Genomic DNA, 7,500 nt, shown 5'->3' with positions numbered 1-7,500 from the left:
TTAAAGGAGGGTGAGGAAGGGGGAGAGAGGGTTGGGTTGGTGTGAGGGGACGAAGACGAAGAAGGAGAGAGAGAGAGGTGGGGGCGAAGGAGAGAGAGAGAGGGGGAAGAGAGAGAGGGTGTGGGGGGAGGGAAGAGAGAGAGAGAGGGAGTTGGAAGGTGGAAGGGGAGAGCAGGGGGAGGGAGAACTGAAGGGGCGGGGAGGGAGGGAAGAGGGGAATGGAGAGTGGATAGGAATGATGGAAGGGAGTTGGAGGGGGCGATAGAGTGGGGAGAAAAGGAAAAAGAGGGGGAAGAAAGGGAGCGATGGGGAGGGGGGAAGAGAGAGAGAGAGGGGTTGGAAGGTGGAAGGGGAGACAGGGGGAGGGAGAATGAAGGGGCGGGGGAGGGAGGGAAGAGGGGGGAATGAGGGTAGAGGGAACAGATGGGGGAAGTGAGGAGGGGAGGAGGAGGGAGAAAAGGATTTATAAGAGGTAAGAAAGGGAGCGATGGGGGAAGTGAGGAGGGGAGGAGGAGGGAGAAAAGGATTTATAAAGTCATGAGTCAAAACAAAAAGGAAAAAAAAAAATTATGGTTAGACATGCAGGATTTTTCATTTTCCCTTTGTACCCTCCCTCCCCCCTCCCTCCTCCCCCCTTCCCACATATATGTTAGGTCTATGTGAACGAATCTACAGAGGAATTCATGGAAACTGTAGCTTTTGAGGTATGAAGTGAAAAGATTTTTTCTACAGAGCAACTTGCATTGATTCGATATTTCGATAAAACTTCAAACTTCAGAATTATTTTAGAAGCTGAATTTTACATCTGATAATGAATAAAGGAGGATTAAAGATTATGAAAATCCTACAATCAATTCTCAGGTATATTTGTCCTCGAAATTTCATAATTGAAAACTGCTTTTTTTCTTCTTCTTTTTCTTTTTATCTCTAATTATCTAACCCTCTCCCTCCCTAATTAGTAAGTAACTTGAATATATCTCTTGCTCTATATTTCTAAAAATAATAATAATAATAATTAAAACGCCCAGTTCTATAAGAGGTATTTTCTTCTCAGTTCATACCCCTGCCACCACCTGTCACCAAAACCCCATTAATGTACAGTGTTTACTACTTCAAGACACACCACCATGACAAAGCTGCTACAGGAAATGTATTGAAGGAGACGAGAAAACATCTAGAAGATTCTATCACTTCACAATCACAGCACAAACAACCAAGACAGATTGTTCAAATAGATGCTACTTTTTTAACACCATCAGAGATATAAAAATGTTTTCCATTCCACATCACAAATTGATAAAATATTCCCTACACAAATACTGACACAGTTATTGCTTATCAAGTTCATAACAATCAAGCAACATTCATGATAGAATAAAAGCAATATTATAACATATTACTGTCCCGACGTACTGATAAGAATAACAATAATAGACCCTGTATATTCAAACATGGGAATAACAGAGAGAAAGATAGGGGGAAAACAGTTTAAAATGGAGAAGTATGAGAAAAATGATAAATGATAATAAAAGCACAAGCAGAAGAAATAAAGGAGAGAGAGAGAGAAAAAGAATAAGGAGATACACCAAACAACACGAATCTACGAACTACCGCTACTGCCTATATACTCATGCTATAAAAAAAGCAAGTAGTAAGTAGCAATGTAGTAAGTCTACAGCACACAACCACTGTCCCGCGGTTGCCTCACCTACTGTCTCTGTTCTACATTCTTTCTACTTAATCCTGTAGCTGCTGTGCCTGCGAGATTCCCTTGGTCAATTGTCTTTTTTATCTGGTTAAGCGAGGGGTTTACTCAAGCACTTAAGGGTAGGCTGGAATTGGTTAAGGATGGGTAAAAGACGGAAGGGTGTATATATACATATAAATTTATAAGAACAGATATATAAACATATATGTATATACACACACACACACGTATGTGTATATATATATATATATATATATATATATATATATATATATATATATATATATATATATATATATATATATATATAAAGAGAGAGAGAGACACAGACAGAAAGAGAGAGGAAACTCTTTTTTTTAGAATAAAACTGTTTAGAATAAAACTAATCAATAACATTAACAACAGAAAAAAAAATTAACAGAATATTATATATCATATCACCCACATATTTTATGATCTACCCATTGACGCCATAAGAAAGACAAAAAAAAAAAAAAAAAAATGTTGGTAATTCATTTTCCTTTTCCCTTTTTTTTCTTCTTCTTCTTCTTTCCTTTCGTTTCTTTTCCAAACTCGGACATGCAAACCGGATTTACAAAATTTATGCCGTGCGTGTTGGATGAGTTAATCTGTTGAATTACTTTTAGGGAGGGGGGGGAGACTGCTGTGTGTTATGCATAGAATAACTGTAATGAAATGATTACATTAATTATAATGTTAATACTCACATTATCTTTATTACTATCATCAGTTTTCCACAATTTTATTCTGATAATAGCAATGATTTACGTTATGATAATAAAGTTATAAACTAAAATCGAAATTAAATATGATAGAAAGATGATAACAATAATGATAATTATCATAATGATAATAGTTATTATTATTACTATTATTATTCTATTACCATGATGATGAAAATAATGATAATAATAATAACAATAACAATAAGTAATAGTAATAATGATAATGATGATAATAATAATAATAAGTAATAATAATAATGATAACGATGATAATAATAATAATAAATAATAGTAATAATGATAATGATAATGATAATAATGATAATGATAGTGAAAATTATAATGATAATGATGATGACGATGATAATGATAAAGGTAAATAATAACAATCGATATCAGCAACCGTGATATCAATGACAATGTAGATATTGATAATAACAACAACAATAACAATAATAATAATGATAATCATGATGATAATGATAATGACAATTATGATAATACTAACAATAATGAAAATAAAATAATAATGATAATTATAAAAATAATGGTAATAACAAAAGTCATAACAGTAATGATAATGATGATGATAATTATAACAACAGCAAAAATAATGATAATAACAACAATAAAAAAGACAGTAATAGTAATAATGGTAAGCATCCTGAAAATGGTAAAAATGATGATAATTATAATAAAGATAATGACAACGATAATGATAATGATGATCCTTGCTATTATTATCATTATTAGCGTTATCATTATCATTATCATTATCATTATTGTTATTATCATTATCATTACTATACCTGTCATTATCATTATTATTACTATTGTTACTGTTATCATTTTCATCAATTGTATCACTATTATTACAATTGTTAATACTATTTTTACAAATATTCTCTTCATTATCATCACTATTTATATTTCATCATCGTCAGCAAAAGTATAAATAAACTTTACCTCATTAAGCCACTTATTCTTCCCCAAACAAAAGAAAAGCAATGAAGAAAATAATCCCTTTTTCCCCCCACTCTCTCGCCACCCCCACCCCCGCAAAAAAAGGGAAAAAAAGAAAAAAGAAAAAAAAAGTGAATTGAAAAGAGTCGCGACATGTCCGTATACTTCAGCGAGTCTTGCGAAAACAAAAGACCGTCAGAGTGCGCAGGGACACGCTGCTTTCCGGGACGAGACTGAAACAAAGGCGGTCGCAGCCTGGCTATATAAAGCTCGAGAAGAGGAGGGGACACTATGGAAAAAAAAGAGACGCAACAAAAAAAACAAAAGAATATATCCATTTGTGAATTATTTATGTGTGTGTGTTTTTTTGTCTTATTTTTTTTTCTTTTGTTTGATTTGAGGACCTTTTTTTAATAAAAGTTGTTTGGTTTGTTGGTTGATATGTATTTTTTCTTTCTTACCTGCTTCTTTTTCTGAAAAAATTCACCTCTCGTTACGGTATCACAACAACTTTTTCCCCCCCAACAAAATGTGCATAAAAGATAAGCATAATATTTCCTGGCGACGTTCGAAATTGCGCCATTTTTTCCATGCTTCCGTTCCTGCTTTGTTCGCTTGTGAATGCTAAACAAAGCGGAAAATATAAGCTGGGAATAATGGCTCGAATGCGTGGCCTCGATGGAGCCTCAAGGAGCGGCTCCAGTGATCGCTCAGCGGCAATTTCTTTAATGATTTGTCACGTCAATCGATAGAAATAGTATTACAAGAAACTCACAATGTATATATATATATTTATATAAATATATATATATATATATATATATATATATATATATATATATATATATATTTATATATATATATATATATATATATATATATATATATATATATATATATATATATATATATATATATATATATATATATATATGTATATATATATTTGTACATTTATATATATATATATATATACACACACACATTATATATATATATATATATATATATATATATATATATATATATATATATATACATATATACATATATATATATATATATATATATATATATATATATATATATATATATATATGAAAGATGGAATATTGCACTACCGCATCGATATGATGACTCGAACCTATGTCATAGGAGGCAAATATATATATATATATATATATATATATATATATATATATATATATATATATATATATATATATATATATATATATATATATATATATATATGATATACCTGTATGTATATGTATGTGTGTATACATTTATGTGTATGTATGTAGATACATTTATATGTATACTTTATATATATTTATATATATATATATATATATATATATATATATATATATATATATATATATATATATATATATATATATATATATTCAACTCCCTTTTCCTTCTTCTTACTTCTCTCTATTCTTTCCCTCTCCCTCCTCCCTTCCTTTTCTCCCCTTCTCCCTTTTCTCCCGACCCCAACCTCCCACCTCTCCCAACCCTCCCCCTTCTTCTTCCCTCCCACTCTCCCATCTCTCCCCCTCCCTTCCCCTCTTGCCTCTCCTCACTTCCCCACTCATTCTTTCTTCCCCCTGTCTCCCTTCGCCTTTGACACCTCATATTCGCCCCTTCTCTTTTATCCCCCCCCCGTCTCCCCAACCACCCCCAGCTACCTTCTCCATCCCTTTGCCTCCCCCCCCCCCTCTCCTCCTCATCCTCCTGACCCACTCTGAGTCTCCTTCCTCTTCTGCCTTCTTCTTTCTCCCCCTTTCTCCCCTCTCTCCCTACCTCCTTCTCCCACCCTCCCATCTTTTTCTCCTCCCTCCTCCTCTCTCTCTTTCTCCTCTCTCCCTTCTCACACTCCTCCTCCACTCTCCCTCTTTAACTTCCCTCATTTCTCCAATTTTCCCCACTCTTCTCCAATCTTATCTCTACCCTCTCTTATCTCCCTATTTTCTCCAACTTTCCCCTCTCCCCTTACCCCTCCTTTTCTCCCCTTTCCCCCACTTTCGCCCTAATTTCATCTTCCACCCGACTCTCCATACCTACCTCATTTTCCCCTCTTTCCCTTCCCACGTTTCCCCTCTCCCTTCCCAACCCAGCTCTACCCCCTGTCCCCCTCTAACCTCCCCCCTTCCCTCTTCCGTCCTCTCCTTAATCCTTTCCCTCTCCCAGCCTTTCTCCCTTTCCCTTCCTCTCACCCACTCTCTCCATCTTTCCCTTATTCCTCCTTTCTCTCTTCCACTTCCCCTCCCGCCTCTCTGCATCCTTTCCTTTACTCCTCCTTTTTCCTTTCCCATTCCCCTTCCTGCTCTCGACCCTTCCCCTCTCCCCACCTTTCCCTTTCTTCCCTCACCCCTCTCCTTTCTTTATTCCTCTTTCTTCACGCTCTCCCCACCACCTTCCCTTTTCCTTCCTTCCCTTCACCCCTCCCACCTTCACCCCTCACCCCTTCCTCTCCCTTCCATCGTCGCCCTGAATTCCCTCACCATCCTCACTCCCTCCCATTCCCTTTCCCCTGCTCTTTCTTCCCATCTACCCCCACCCCACTGTCCCTTGATCTCCTCTTCGCCTCGACTCCTCTTTCCTCCCTCCCCTTTTCCTTCCTCTCCTGCCTTGACTCCCCCATTGGCCTCTTCCAACTTCTTTCTTTCCACCCTTCCCTACCTTCCCTCACCCTCCCACCTTCTCACCCTTCCCCACCCCACCCCCCCAACCATCGCCCTGATTTCCACTCTCGCCCTGACTCCTCCTTTCCGATGCGTTCGAGAGAGAGAGAGAGAGAGAGAGAGAGAGAGAGAGAGAGAGAGAGAGAGAGAGAGAGAGAGAGAGAGAGAGAGACAGACAGACAGACAGACAGAGAGAGAGAGAAAGGGAGAGAGAGAGAGAGAGAGAGAGAGAAAGGGAGAGAGAGAATGAGAGAGAGAGAGAGAGAGAGAGAGAGAGAGAGAGAGAGAGAGAGAGAGAGAGAGACAGAGAGAGAAAGGGAGACAGAGAGATAGAGAGACAGAGAGAGAGAGAGAAAGAGAGAGAGAGAGAGAGAGAAAGGGAGAGAGAGGGAGAGAGAGAGAGAGAGAGAGAGAGAGAGAGAGAGAGAGAGAGAGAGAGTAGAGAGAGAGAGAGAGAGAGAGAGAGAGAGAGAGAGAGAGAGAGAGAGAGAGAGAAAGAAAGAGAAAGAGAGAGAGAGAGAGAGAGAGAAAGGGAGAGAAAGGGAGGAAAGCGAAAGAGAGAGAGAGAGAGAGAGAGAGAGAGAAGAAATAAGAAGAGAGAGACAGATAGACAGAGAGAGAGAGAGAGAGAGAGAACATGAGCGAACGAGAGAGAGAGAGAGACATAGAGAAAGAGAGAGTAGCTAGGCAAGAAAAGCGAAAGAGAGAGAGAGAGAGAGAATGAGAGAGAGAATGAGAGAGAGAGAGAGAGAGAGAGAAAGAAAGAAAGAGAGCGGAGAAAGTGAGAGCGAGAGAGAGCCAGAGAGAGCCAGCGAGAGCAAGAGCGAACGAGAGAGAGAGAGAGAGAGAGTGAGGAGTTGAGAGAGAGAGAGCGAGGAAGAGAGATGGAGAGACAGAGAGAGAGAGAAGAGAAAGAGAGAGAGAGAACAAGAGCGAACGAGAGAGAGAGAGAGAGAACAAGAGCGAACGAGAGAGAGAGAGAGAGAGAGAGACAGACAGAAAGAGAGAGAGAGAGAGAACACAAGAGCGAACGAGAGAGAGAGAGAGCGAGATCAAGAGCGAGCGAGAGCGAGAGCGAAAGTGAGAGAGAGAGAGAGAGGGAGACAGAGACAGAGAGAGACAGAGAGAGAGAGAACAAGAGCGAACGAGAGACCGAACGAGAGAGAGAGAGAGAGAGAGAGAGAGAGAGCGTGATTTCCCTTTGACTCCGCGCCTCGTCGAGAGTTTATCGCCAGAGGGATGTGTTTGCCCGCCTCTCTCGGCCGCTCCTCTTTGCTCCGGTATATTTGCTAGCGGTGTTGGGGGAGGAAGGGAGGGAGGGAGGGAGGGAGGGAGGGGTCAGGGGGGAGTGAGGGAGTGAGGGAGAGGAGGGAGGGAGGAAGGAGAAGGG

At 38.8% G+C, this 7,500-nt stretch overlaps 1 protein-coding gene across 1 annotated transcript in view; it reads right to left on the bottom strand.

The window, feature by feature from the left end:
• Positions 1-7,500, bottom strand: part of LOC113811691 (uncharacterized) — an 89,510-nt gene that overhangs the window by 19,444 nt on the left and 62,566 nt on the right. The gene's annotated exons all lie outside the window — the stretch shown is intronic.

The sequence above is a fragment of the Penaeus vannamei genome, chromosome 19, assembly GCF_042767895.1.
Source record: "Penaeus vannamei isolate JL-2024 chromosome 19, ASM4276789v1, whole genome shotgun sequence".
In the NCBI taxonomy this organism is placed as follows: domain Eukaryota; kingdom Metazoa; phylum Arthropoda; class Malacostraca; order Decapoda; family Penaeidae; genus Penaeus; species Penaeus vannamei.
The sequence above is the reverse complement of the archived record's forward strand: the minus strand, read 5'-3'. Positions and strand labels throughout refer to the sequence as shown.